Source organism: Lycium barbarum, chromosome 5, assembly GCF_019175385.1.
Source record: "Lycium barbarum isolate Lr01 chromosome 5, ASM1917538v2, whole genome shotgun sequence".
Lineage (NCBI taxonomy): Eukaryota > Viridiplantae > Streptophyta > Magnoliopsida > Solanales > Solanaceae > Lycium > Lycium barbarum.
The window spans coordinates 108,456,183-108,469,199 of record NC_083341.1 but is presented as its reverse complement, the minus strand read 5'-3'; positions in this window follow the sequence as shown (position 1 = coordinate 108,469,199).

The following is a 13,017-nucleotide window of genomic DNA, read 5'->3' as shown; positions in this document are numbered from 1 at the left end:
TCCATCGTCTACAACCTAAAGGAAAAGAAAAAAACCTAAAGAAGTCAGAGGCGCCGCACATCGTTCCTCTGTCGTCTTCTCCTCTCTCTCCTTCACCATTTTCGGTTACAAAACACCTCTCTTTAACCACGAACAGTCTTATCTACCCATGTCCATACAAAAACCTTACATGTGCTTTCTGTCGTTGACAGTAAGGAATCTCCGTTTCTTGCTTCAAGACATGGGTTGATCTTCAAGGACCAGGGGTGGTCGAACCATTTTCGGTAACACCCGAATCAAATCACGTGAAGATTTGCTCAGCTTTCAACGGTTCATTTTGGATTCATTTCCAAAAACCTAAAATTCGAACCCCACCCAAAATTCTTGTACCCCAGAAAAACCCTAAAAATGCCCTATAAATATTCGTTTTCTTAATCGATTAGAGAGAGTTCTTTCAGCCGCCTTAACCCCTCTTGAAATATCTATATTTTTCAATCACTATATCTCGGAATATTCATTTGAAGTATTAAGTGGTTCACTTTTTCAATTCTGCTATTACTCTGAAATTGAGTGTAGATTGGAGACTCAAGGCCCCATTTCGCTGCACTCGAAGAAGGTAAACAACCTTTCCTTAGTTAGCTTAATTTTAGTTTTAGTAATTACTAGGTGTTTATGTGTTCATATATGTTTGTCGTTTTGGTTGGTTTAATTTCGATTTAGTAGCCCAACAGCATTATGCATGTTTCGTATCTCAATCTGATTTAGTTTCCAGTTTAGTAGTTAACAGTTCTACATATTTATGTCTTAATCTGGTTTGGTTTAATTTCAGTTTATTAGTGTTTATGAGTTCATGCGTGGATGATTATGTCAATTAATAATATCACACGATATGTTAAACTGAAACAGGATCCTGCGTGCTCAAATATTAGTTCAAAACAAAATCTAAATCATCGAGATTGGGTCTGATGTCTTTGTGGTGTTCTAAAGTCGAAATTATTTAATAATTTATCTTTTCGTTCCATCTTGTCGTGATTGGTGAAAAGCGATGGACTCAACTTTATTTTCGTTTTTTTAGTTATGTTGTTTGGGAATTCGTCATTGGTGAAAACTGTTTAGTGTTGTTTGAGTTAGATAGTAATTTTTCCCAGTTTTCAATTCATTTCTGTTTAAGTTGAGGTTTTTATGTCCCTTATGTGATTTTCTTGCTCAAGCATTTAGTATTTTCCTACTGTTTTCTTGTAAATCGTGTGGTTATGTTATTTTCAGTATTGTTTGTTCCTTAAGATGAGTTTTTGGGCAACTGTGTGTTAAAGCTTGGGTAATTAAGTTTAGTTTTCCCTTAAAGCTACGAAGATTAGCTGAAATGCAGTCCTTTGTCTTAGCATTACTGTATGTGTTTGTGATTCTGAATTTCGTCTGAATTAGGTTTGGTTGATTTAGATTCAATAAGAGAATTTGTTCTTTTTTTTTTCTGAAGAACATGACTTAGCATCCCTCTTTTCATTTCATTTTTTAGTTGCTTACCTTCTTTTGAAGTTCATTTTCACGTAAAACAAGAGACTGACCTTGTGTTATAAGTAATCTGTTATATGTTAAAACTTAATAAGGGTTCTCTTTTAATCTTGCTTCATAGCTCTTCTGTTAAGAGCTCAATAAAAAGTGGTCGCTCTTTCTGTCTCAGTTTGAATGAGAGTTTGTTGATATCAAATGGCTTCCCTCTTCTGTCATGTTGTGGGTTTAGTGCATTTGTCCAAGTGTTAATGTGTTCGAGCTACCGGTTGCTGTCCTATTTTTTATTTTTATTTTTTTGTAATCATTTTCTTTAAAAAGATCAGACACCTATTTGATTTAAAACTTCTTATAATGATGAGATCAAAAGTACTTTTTATATCAACTTTGGAGATCGAGTTTGTGATAATCAAATTTCTTATGTGTTAAAGTTTTTGATTTACTAAGTGTTGGACTATTTCTGCTTCATTCACTAAATGATTCATTGTTTTAGTTAAGGTACTGCTTTAAAACTATTTACTTAGCCCAATGGAAATCCTTGTTTTCCAGTACCAAAACCAACACTATTTTGATCATCTCTTTCCGAGTTTCTGCCTATCAAAGTATGGTGTTTTCAACAATTCTTAAGGCACTTGCCAACCAAATATTGTTTTAAATCATGCCTTGTTTGAATATTGAGATTCTAAATGTGCTATGCGTCTAAAGCCAGACTACAACCAAATAACTTGTCACTTTTCTAAAATAATGTAACATGCCTTTGATAAGCTAGTATGGTGAGGTATTTAGTTAAAGGAGGGTTCTGAAATATGTTCAAATACTCTAAAATCTGCATAAGAGCTGAAGTAGTGAGCTGATTTTGATTCTGCCCAGTTGAGGTGTTTCTGCCTAAACATTTAAATGTTCAGTTTAGTTGTTTTAGTTGTTTGCTGGAAATTTCACTCTCCTTTTCAAAAAAGTAGCCTTGAATATAAAGATCTTTTCCAAAGCATTTAGATGATCAAATGTTCTGTTTTTGGCACTTATCTTACTTGAAGTGCTATTGATAGGAAGCATGTATGACTTTTAATAGCTTAACCTGATTCTTCCTTTTTAAGACTAATGAAGCATGCTTTCAATTTATTTGCTGGACAGTTAGACCATTACACTCGACATTGATTTATTTTATCTTCATTTTTGAGTTTAGATTCAAACATCCTCCAAGTATTGAGATTGCATCAATTGTTGTTAAATGATATCTTAACAGTGACGTACAAAAGATGTGCTAGATGGAGTTCTTTCTTTTTTCTCGTACAAACTAAGTGCAGTTCCCTCTTTGTTTGGCCAAATTACTCTTGTTTGTAATCTCAGAATTGCATATTGAAATTCAGAATTGGTCCTGATATACTCACTGCTTGCTTCGTTTACTTATTTTTATAAAGAACTATATCGATACTCTAATCCTCTGTTATTTTTCTTGTTTCGCATGTACAACCGGAGCCGAAGAGTTTCACTTCGAAACTCAATGACACTGCTTACGGAGTTCGCACCCCTGCATTGTCTACTTTCTCACTTTACTTGAGCGGAAAGTTGGCCGAACAGCGCTACCCCTTATGAAATCCGAAATGGCTTTTTAATATTTTCATATCCCTTTGATTTGCTTATCCGTGTGTTTTAAAACTCCCTATGACTAACCTTTTATTTCCATCTTTGTGTTATTGCTAAGACCTAAATTACTATCTAATTTATAGATAACATTTAACAAATGTTTTAGGTTGTCATCCGTTCTGTTTTACAAATCAAGAAACATTTTCAAATCAAATTCCATTATTTGGGTTAGACTAAGTAGTAACGTAATAGATTTTTGAGAACGTATGCCCATTTAATTTCCTTTTCTAACATGAAATAAGATGTTTCCAATTAGGCAGCCTTTCAACATGTCAAGTTTGATTTCTTAAAGCAATTTATATGTTTTCCATATAAGAAACTTGAACCTCTTGGAAGTCTTTACATCAAGATAATCGCTACCATAGCTAAAATTGACATTTACAAATATTCCCTTTCTTTGAACATATTTAGTTAGTTACATCCCTCTCAACACCTAGATTTTAAACTTTTTTTTTTACATTTACACTTAGCCTAATTAGCATAAGTCCGGTCGGTTAACCATTGTTAATGGGTCTTAAAGGATGCCTAATACCTTCCCTTTAGACTAATTGAACCCTTACCTAGAATCTTAAGTTTCGTAGACATTAAAACGGAGTTGACTTTAGATAATTACTTTAATTAACCTTAGTGCCCTAATTCACCATAAATAATTAGGCGGCGACTCCATAAATTTAATTAACTCCGGAATTACCAGGATGTTGTAAACCATTTTGACTCCGGTTAAAATGGGGTATAACAGTTAGCTGATGGTTGCAAGCATTAACTTAAGCAATAAACCTTGATTTATTAGGGAAAATAGGTTAGAGTTTGGTGAGAACAAGTAACAAGAACTCGGGGCGTTAACCTTCGTTTAATAGATTCACCTAGGAATAAGAGGAATTTACTTGGCATAAATTAACCGTTCTTCATAGATACTCTTTTATATTTGGAAAAATCATAAAGAGAAATAGTCCTTAACTATTGGGAAATATTAGGGACTCAAATAGAGGTTAAGTGCATTCATACAACAATCCATTAGAAGTATATCAAGGAGCAATACCCATAACATACACTTCATCTAAAGGGGGAAACAACCTTGGTTTCTTTAATAATAGTTATTACAATCAAAAGCAATTTACTTAATAAACAAACGATCTTTTACAACCTCAACGGAATATGAAACTAGACCGCACGAAAGTACTCAACTACATTAGTAACCTTTTCATACCATATTCCCCGTAGAATTAGACCTCAACCTAGTTGGATTACTATATTTAACATCGTCCATTTTACACCATTTAATAGGTGTAATTTGAGCGATCCCGATGTCTTCGTCAAAGTACAATTTTGGAAAGAGGCAATCAATAGTGAGATAGAATCCATATTGAACAACAATTTTGGGAATTGGTTGATCTTCCTCTAGGAAATAAACCTTTAGGTTTCAAATGAAATTTTAAGAGAAAAATGAAGGATGCTTGCACTATTGATAAATATAAGGAAAGACTAATTGTCAAAGGGTTTAGACAATGAGGGGTCTTGATTACTTTTATACTTACTCGCTGGAAACAAGGATTACATCCATTTGGGTGTTAATAGTGTTAGCCGCACTGTACGATCTTAAAATACATCAAATGATTGTGAAAATAACCTTCTTAAATGGAAATATGAGGAAGAAATCTACATGGAACGACCTAAAGGTTTTGTAATTCTCGAGAAAGAAAAGAATGTGTGTCGACTTGTTAAGTCTCTTTACGGACTAAAAAAAGCACCCGAACAATGGCATGTGAAGTTTGATCATCCGATGTTGTCAAATGGCTTCAAGATTAATGAGTGGGGAAAATGTGTTTACATTAAGATTACTCCAAATCAAGTTGCATTGTCTATTTAAATGTTGATGATATGTTGATAATGAGTAACGATATTCCTAACATAAATGCTACTAAGCGCATTCTTGCTAGTAAATTTGATATGAAAGGCTTAGTAGTTGCAATTTAAATTCGAGAATTAAGATCCATAAGACTCTTCAAGGTCTAGCATTGTATCAATCTCATTATATCCAAATGGTACTCGAAAAATTTAAGTATTTGGACTATAAAGTTTCAAAAACACCAATTGATGTGAACCTTGCTTTTGCTAAGAATAAAGGTGAAAGCCAGTCTCAATTGAATTATGCCAGGAAAGTTTGATGTAGATAATGAATTGCACAGGATCAAATATAGCTTGAGCTATAAGTAAACCGAGTCAACATAAGTGTTGGCATTGGCACTTGATGTTTTGCTGATTGACAAAGTGAATGAACTAGGCAAATGAACCAAGTCTGTGGACATGTACTATCTCAGAGACAAATGCAAGATAAGGTGAATGAAACACACACAAATACAAGATAAGGGCGAATGAACCTGGTCTATGGACATGTTCTATCACAAACACTGATGCAAGATAAGTTGAATGAGCCAGGTGTTTGAACCAAATCCAAGAACATGTTCCAGCTCAAGTCCTGTTGTGCGTAGGATTTGTGATTTATGATAAGGACTTGACAGACAAGTTACATGATTTCTTGCCATATTTATCAAGAAACACTTCAGACTCCTAAAAGATATTGAAGTCGCATGAATGCAAGAAACCTAAGTCAACTCAAACCCTAATTCTCATAATAGGCCTTATTGGTTAGGGTTTGTGTTCAACCGACTTGATGCACACCAAAATCTATATATATTCAAGTCCTTCTATGAAGAAACTCACTTACTCATATAGAGAGAGAATCATAAATTGAGCGAACACAGTCAAAAGATTCACATAAATTGAAACAGTGGGAGTAGTTATTTACTCAATTACACAATCTTTTATTTTAAAACATACTATAACTCGGCGTAGGTTAACTGGAACGTGCACCAATCAGGTACGACCATGGCTAGAGGTAGTGGGAGGGGACGAGGACACAAAAGACCTAAGAAGACTCCATTGTTGACTGTTGGTAGCTCTGTAAGTTCACGATAATGGGAGAAAGTCCGGTGGGTAGCAACAAAGCACCAACTATCACTCTGATGAAAACTCTGGTCACCCTGACGGGGCTCTCAACCTCTGGTACTATGAAATGACTGCAGCTGAGTCCATTCCCTCTGGGTGGGTCATCTCAACCTTTGCCTGGGCCCAATTTACCAACAGTAACTGAGAAATCGAAAGAGGCGACAGATGAGGGTTCCGAGATTGAACAACCTAAGGGCCAAGAAGCACCTACGACAGGACAATTTTTAGGCGGCAGGGCGACTAGTAATGGTATGCCTCTAACCGATACTCCTCCAAGGTTGTTGATGGTAAATGGTATGCCTGTAACCGATACTCATCTACCTGGTTCGTCCATCGAATATCTTTATTGTTGAGCTGGAACATGTTCATATACCTGTTTCACCAATCTATTTCATTCTGCATATGCCTTTAAGCTGCTTCTGAGATATTTGCTGGATCATTTTGTCAGACCAGTTTTATATATTTGTATAGCTCTGTGTCTGCAACTACTCACTTATCCACTGCACCTGTTGACTCTGATGGAACATGTAATCATGTTTTATCTATTTCTCAATGAACTGCTCTGTGACTAAGTCATTTGCATCTGTCTCTATTATGGAACATGTATTTGCACAAGTTCCATTCACCATGTGCACTCATCATTTCGTCTCATTTGCCTTGTTTAGTAATTCTATTCATAGATTCATTCATGTTACACACTGAACAACTCTGTGGCCAGGTCACCTCATTCTCATAGTTCAATAATGTCTTGTAATTTCTTTGCTTTGTCTTTTGCATTGACATATATATGTTAATCATCTGTGTTCATGGGTTTGCATCTGTCTTTGCTGCTGTGTGATGGAACATGTCTGTGGATCTGTTCTAACTACTCTGTATTATCTGTGCTGCATTCTTTCTTCAGCCCTTTCACAATGTCTGGAACTTCTACTTCACTAGCCTCACTTAAATTCTTGCCCAAGCCTTATATCAACACCTCTTCTTATCCCTGTGCTTTCTTGCTTGGAACATTATTGTCTTTTCTTCATTTACTGTAGTTCAACTTTCATCAAGCCTTTAAGCTGGTTTACTTTGTCAATCTCAAAACTTTACATATGGCTATATGCCAACAAATTTTCACTTTTTGATGATGACAAACACGACCCGTGTAACCTGTTCTGTCCATCTTATATTCCAAATTTTCTCAAGGTAAACCAGGTTAGCATGAGTCAAAAAGCATTAATGCACAGTTAATTAATCTTCCCCCTTTTGGCATCATTAAAAAGTTAATCTCAGAGTGATTAAGCAATTTTCAATATTAAACCCATTGCTACTGGGGCTATCACTTATTCACAAAATAAGAACAATCACTCATTTTAGTCAAAACATTCGAGTCACACAGATAAGGCACGGATATGTACCATAATGATTGATCAAAAATATCCTTTTATTAGTATCAACGAGTACAGTTCCAGTCTCTTGATTTCAATTACATACGACACATCGTTTTGACTTGACTGGGAGCTTAAATGCTAAAAATCTTTCTAGCGAACATTCTAGGAAGTCCTAGCTAGAGGGTGTAGAGAGTTTTTAGCTATAAAGGTAGTGTCCTTAGCAGAACAAGAGCTCATCTCGCCTAATTTATGCCCCACATAATACCTTCTGGCACAAGCAGCTCCATAGTTAGATCATGCTTCATTCCTTACCCCAAGAAGATCTATAATTTTCTTCAGATGGTTCTTCTTTGTTTCATCCTTCCTTATTTCTCCATGAAGCCTTACGTCTTCAACAATCATTTCTCCCATTAAACTGAAAATGTCAATCTGAACCAATTTTGCAACCCTAACCAGTTCTTTTTCTTGAAGAATTATTGCTTTACTTATTCTTTGCTCGGTCTCCTCTGTCTCAAAGATTTTAAAACATTCCCCCTTTCTATATGCTCCAATTAACTTCCTTCTTTCTTTCACTTGCTCTATAGGTATATTTATGCATATAATCGGAGAAGTGGTTTAGGGAAAGAGAACGTGAGAGTATACACTAAGATTGAGAGGTTTTGTGAGTGTATGGGAAAATGGTTACTCTGATTATGTAGAAATTTTAAGATTTCCGATTTGGTTTCAAGGTGAGGTTTTGGTATGAGTGATGCAATTTGCGGATGGTTTACATATCCATGATAATAGAACTAAAGAGGTGTGAACAGTCACTTGAAGAGTCTTATTGGGAAAGGCTGATGATTTGACTATGATAGGTTTTCAAGAAGGTCATCTGACCAATATTTCACTTCTCAACACACACTTAATGTCACACCCCACCCTTGAGCGAACCAACTTATAACTTACATCCTTCGTGTCTCAAATGGAAACAATAGGATAAAGAGGATAAATACGAACATAATATCATGCATAAGTATATGTACATTGGATCCATGATGCCAACATTACTATCATCACACTATGACTAAGCTGTACACAGGAACTGTCTGCAAAGCCTCTATGAACATGACTGAAGTATACAAGTCGGGACAGGGCCCCCGACATATCCTGAACAAAATCATACATATATATATATCTAGACTCGGCAATGCTCAGGGAAGAAATGGAGCTCACCAATCAGAACTGGTACCTGAAGGCAGCCTACTATGGAAGATCCTTGTCTCGTCTATCTACACCTGCGGGCATGAACGAAGCGTCCACAAGAAGGGACGTCAGTACGAACAATGTACTGGGTATGTAAGGCATGAATAGTAACATATTAAGAGATATCGAACATGGAAAATAATATAATGAACGTATGAGGATAAGTAACATAAAAGGGATCAGCCTGTGCCTCTGAATGCCCTTTTAAGGCGAATGTCGTGCATGCTTAGCTTATAAAAAAAAAGACTTTTCCATACATATCCATATATAATATCTCGTCTGGCCGTTAAGGCGCGGTAATATATATATACATATATATAGCATCTTACATGGTGTTATCTTACCCGGCTATATAGGCTCAGTGTTATCTAACCCGGTCATGTAGGCTCGGTGCTATCTTACTCGGCCCTTTCGGGACTCGGTGTTATCTTACCCGGCCATGTAAGCTCGGTGCTATCTTGCCCGGCCCTTTCGAGACTCGGTGTTATCTTACCCGGCCATGTAGGCTCGATGCTATCTTACCCGATCCTTACGGGACTCGGTGTTATCTTACCCGGCCATGTAGGCTCGATGCTATCTTATCCGTCCCTTTCGGGACTCGGTGTTATCCTCAGATGATCAGTGGGATGCAACGCATACATTCATATATATATTTATGCATATATATATATATATATATATATATATATATATATATATATATATATATATATATATATATATATATATATATATATATGAAATCAACATCATCATTAGCATTACCATTATCATCATATCAATCCTTGAAGGATCAACCATCGCAAGATGAAATCGACGATGTCACGGGAGTCTTGCGAATCATGAACTTAGGTAGCACTGGAAATAGAATCGTTATCATCGCTATATCTCACCTCGAAGGAACGAGTAACATGAGGTAAGACCATCAACAATACGTATGGTTAAGGGATTCATGGAATGGCTCAATAGTCTCATAATGCCCTCAAATCATAGCTTCAGAGTTTCAAAAGAAGAGAATTATCATCATCGTCACAATCATCATAGAACATATTCCATTTAACATCATAAGAGGCTTTAAGAGTCATAAACTTCGAGCTTTTGAAAACAAGGCGGTTATAGAAACATTTATGGAATCATAACATAGGAATCATGCCTTTGAAAGAAAAGGACGAGCCTTAACATACCTGTTCAACCTCCTATTTGCTACGCTTATTCTCCTGATCTCGCAAGTCTACATTTAAGAGGAGTTATACTAACATTAGACTCATCATCGCACACTTGTTCCAAGTTTTCAAATCAAACTTTTTATATTCTGCCAAAAATCGGGCAGCATCTCCCTTGTTTATATGCCAAGCCCGAATTCTCAATTCAACAACCAACAACAACCACAACAATACCAGCATTAACCATAATATTTTCAACTCCAAAATACTTCATAACATCCCATATGGTGCTTGTCCCATATTTCCATCACAGAATCATTTTATAACAATTTTACAGCTCCTTCTCCGTAAATAAACCAAGATTAACGTTAATAGCAAGAGATTCATACCTTTCTCTCGATAAGAATGCTATATCTTCACTCCTCCACCTTGAGCTTAAGCCACAACGCGTTAATACATAATTTTGTAGTTGCAACTATACGCCGTCTGGACCCGAATTCGGGAATTATACCTGGTTTTGGGCTAAAGTTGATGTTTGGAATGTTGGGGAGTTTTCTGGAATATTTGAGGGGTTTTTGGTGTGTTTGGGATGAAAATGAGGGGGCTGTCCCCTTTTTATAACGGTCCAAGTTCTGCCTAGACCGACTTAAAAATTGCTCAGCGCGATCGCACTGCCACGTGGCGTGTTCGCGCTAGTTACCAGGTCCAACTCTACGCGTTCACGCCACCTTCTGGCGCGTTCGCGCAGGGTTATTTCTCTGCCCAGACAGCCGATCTTAAAACGCGCATGACTTATGATCCCGATATCACATGAGAGCCCACGACCTATGGTTGGAAAGTTCTTTCAATTATCTACAACTTTCAGTATTGGTGTTTTTTCAAATTCCAAACTTATAACGACGTTTTGGCCTCTTCAATTCAGATCATCCGAAAACATTTACTTAAATCACCCCTTTGACGGGCTTATGTCCATATTTGGCTTAATGGTACTTCTTATGACTTGCTCAACTTCTGAAGTACTACTCATATAATTTTTCATATGTCCTTTATGAAAATCCCGACGTGTGGGCCCCATTTGGCTTACAGTAACGAGGGCTTTTCGTCAAGTAACATATAAATCGATCCACCCCATATGGTCTCCAAACGTCATGCATATATATACTCAAATCATGTAATCTTCATCCCTAATCCTTGTATGACTTTACTCTTCTTTGAGCTCATACCAAGCCGCTTACAGTCTTGGTAACGCGAAATTTTCCGGGGTGTAACACTTAATGACAACTATAGTTGGCTATGATAATGACAACATCTTGTTTGAGTTCTTTCATGATCTGAGTAGTTAATTGATTGCAAGATATAGAATGTAAACCTCACATGTAAATGACTAACCATATGCAATCTTTAATAGTGATGCAGTTTTGTGACAGTCACTATGTTCAACTTCAAAAAGATCATGAACCTATTATGGAATAAGACATATAACTAAATGTACAAGACTGAGTAAAATGTTTTAATTTCCTTTAAACCCACACAGGCTGAGAAAACCTTTCTAGCCAATTTTAAGGAACAATATGCAGCTTTAATCATTCTCAATACTAATCATAATTATTCCTCTTCACCCTTTTTATTCACTACCTTAACATAATCAAGAAAGGAACTTTTCAGCATATTATTGTTGTTTGTGTATACTACATAACCTGTTGTAGTCCTCTGATGCCCTTCTTTGTTGATGTTCTAGTGAGGATTTGATCACTTTAGCACTTTGCTGGATCAGGTTGAACTACTTGTTCAAGTTGACTGTCCTAGTTCTATTTGATGAAACAAGTTCTTCGACCTATTTCATGGTCACCTGAGTACCTGCCATTTTGAGTATGTTCTTCTCTTTCAGGCCCTCGCTCTCCTATTTTCTCTTCTTCTTATCACTTATCTCTGCTCTGTCATCATCCTCTAATGAATCTCATCTTCCTTCAGAGTTCAGCAATCCCCCCCCCCCCCTCCTTACATTCAGCCCTGGGTGATTCATTGATTTTATCCCTTTTTTTTTCAATTTTCTCTCTCAACCTTCCCTTTTCTATCATAAGAGTGAACATAATTTTTAATTTATTCCTGTTGTAAGATCTTAAGCAAGCCTTTTCACGTATCGTTGTTTTGCTTGCCTTCTATCACTCTTCCATTCGTAGATGATCAAATGTTAGTCTTTTGACCCTTTCCATCATTGGGTCCCTTTATTTTGCCTTTCTTTTCTGAGTGTATTTTCTTTCTATTTGTCTCCCTCGTATTCTTTTCTACATCTTCAAGCTTTTTCCCTCTTAGAATAAGTTCAAAATCTGTGGTCAGCTTTAGAGCTTCAGCTTAGAAAGCTGCGATGGATGAGCCAAATTGAACAACTTGTTCCTTAAGTGAACAATTTTCCCTATTCATTTTATTTTTGCTCTTCTTTATACTTTTGGACCCCTTTGTTCGCCTAGCAATGGTCCCAAGTAGCTCAGCTCTTTAATTCCTCACGTTTCGACACTCCTCGCAAAACTTTATAACCAATGTGATGAGCTCTTCTCTAGGAATATCATCAGGCCTTCTAAGATCAAAAGTACCTTCCCAGATATCTTTCTCAACACCAGAGTCTAAATCTTCAATGGCTATGAGAGCCTTGTAATTTTCTTCCACCAATTCTTTCTTGGACCTCGATCTCCATGTTACTGTCATGGGCTCCTTTCCTTTTGCTCTTCATGTTGAATAATTCTCATTCTTGGAGTTTGATTTTTCGCATACTGAACACCCTTTGTATTGATCATTATGAGCAAGGTCGTCTACCTCATTCTCTTCGATCTTATGTTTATGCCCATTCCAGTATGACTGTACCATTAGTTTCTACTTGTCATTGTCTGGATTTGCTAGCATGGCTCTTGAATTCAAAGGATTTTCCTTTGTTTCAATCATTAGTAGGTTTACATACAGGTCCTCTATTTGCACGATGTTTATTTCACATACTTCTCTAATAGCCAGGACTTTAGGATCCCATGAGGGATGAAGACTTCGTAGAATTCGTGACTAAGTCTTCATTGGTAAATGTCTTACCAAGAGCTATGAGATTGCTAATGATATTG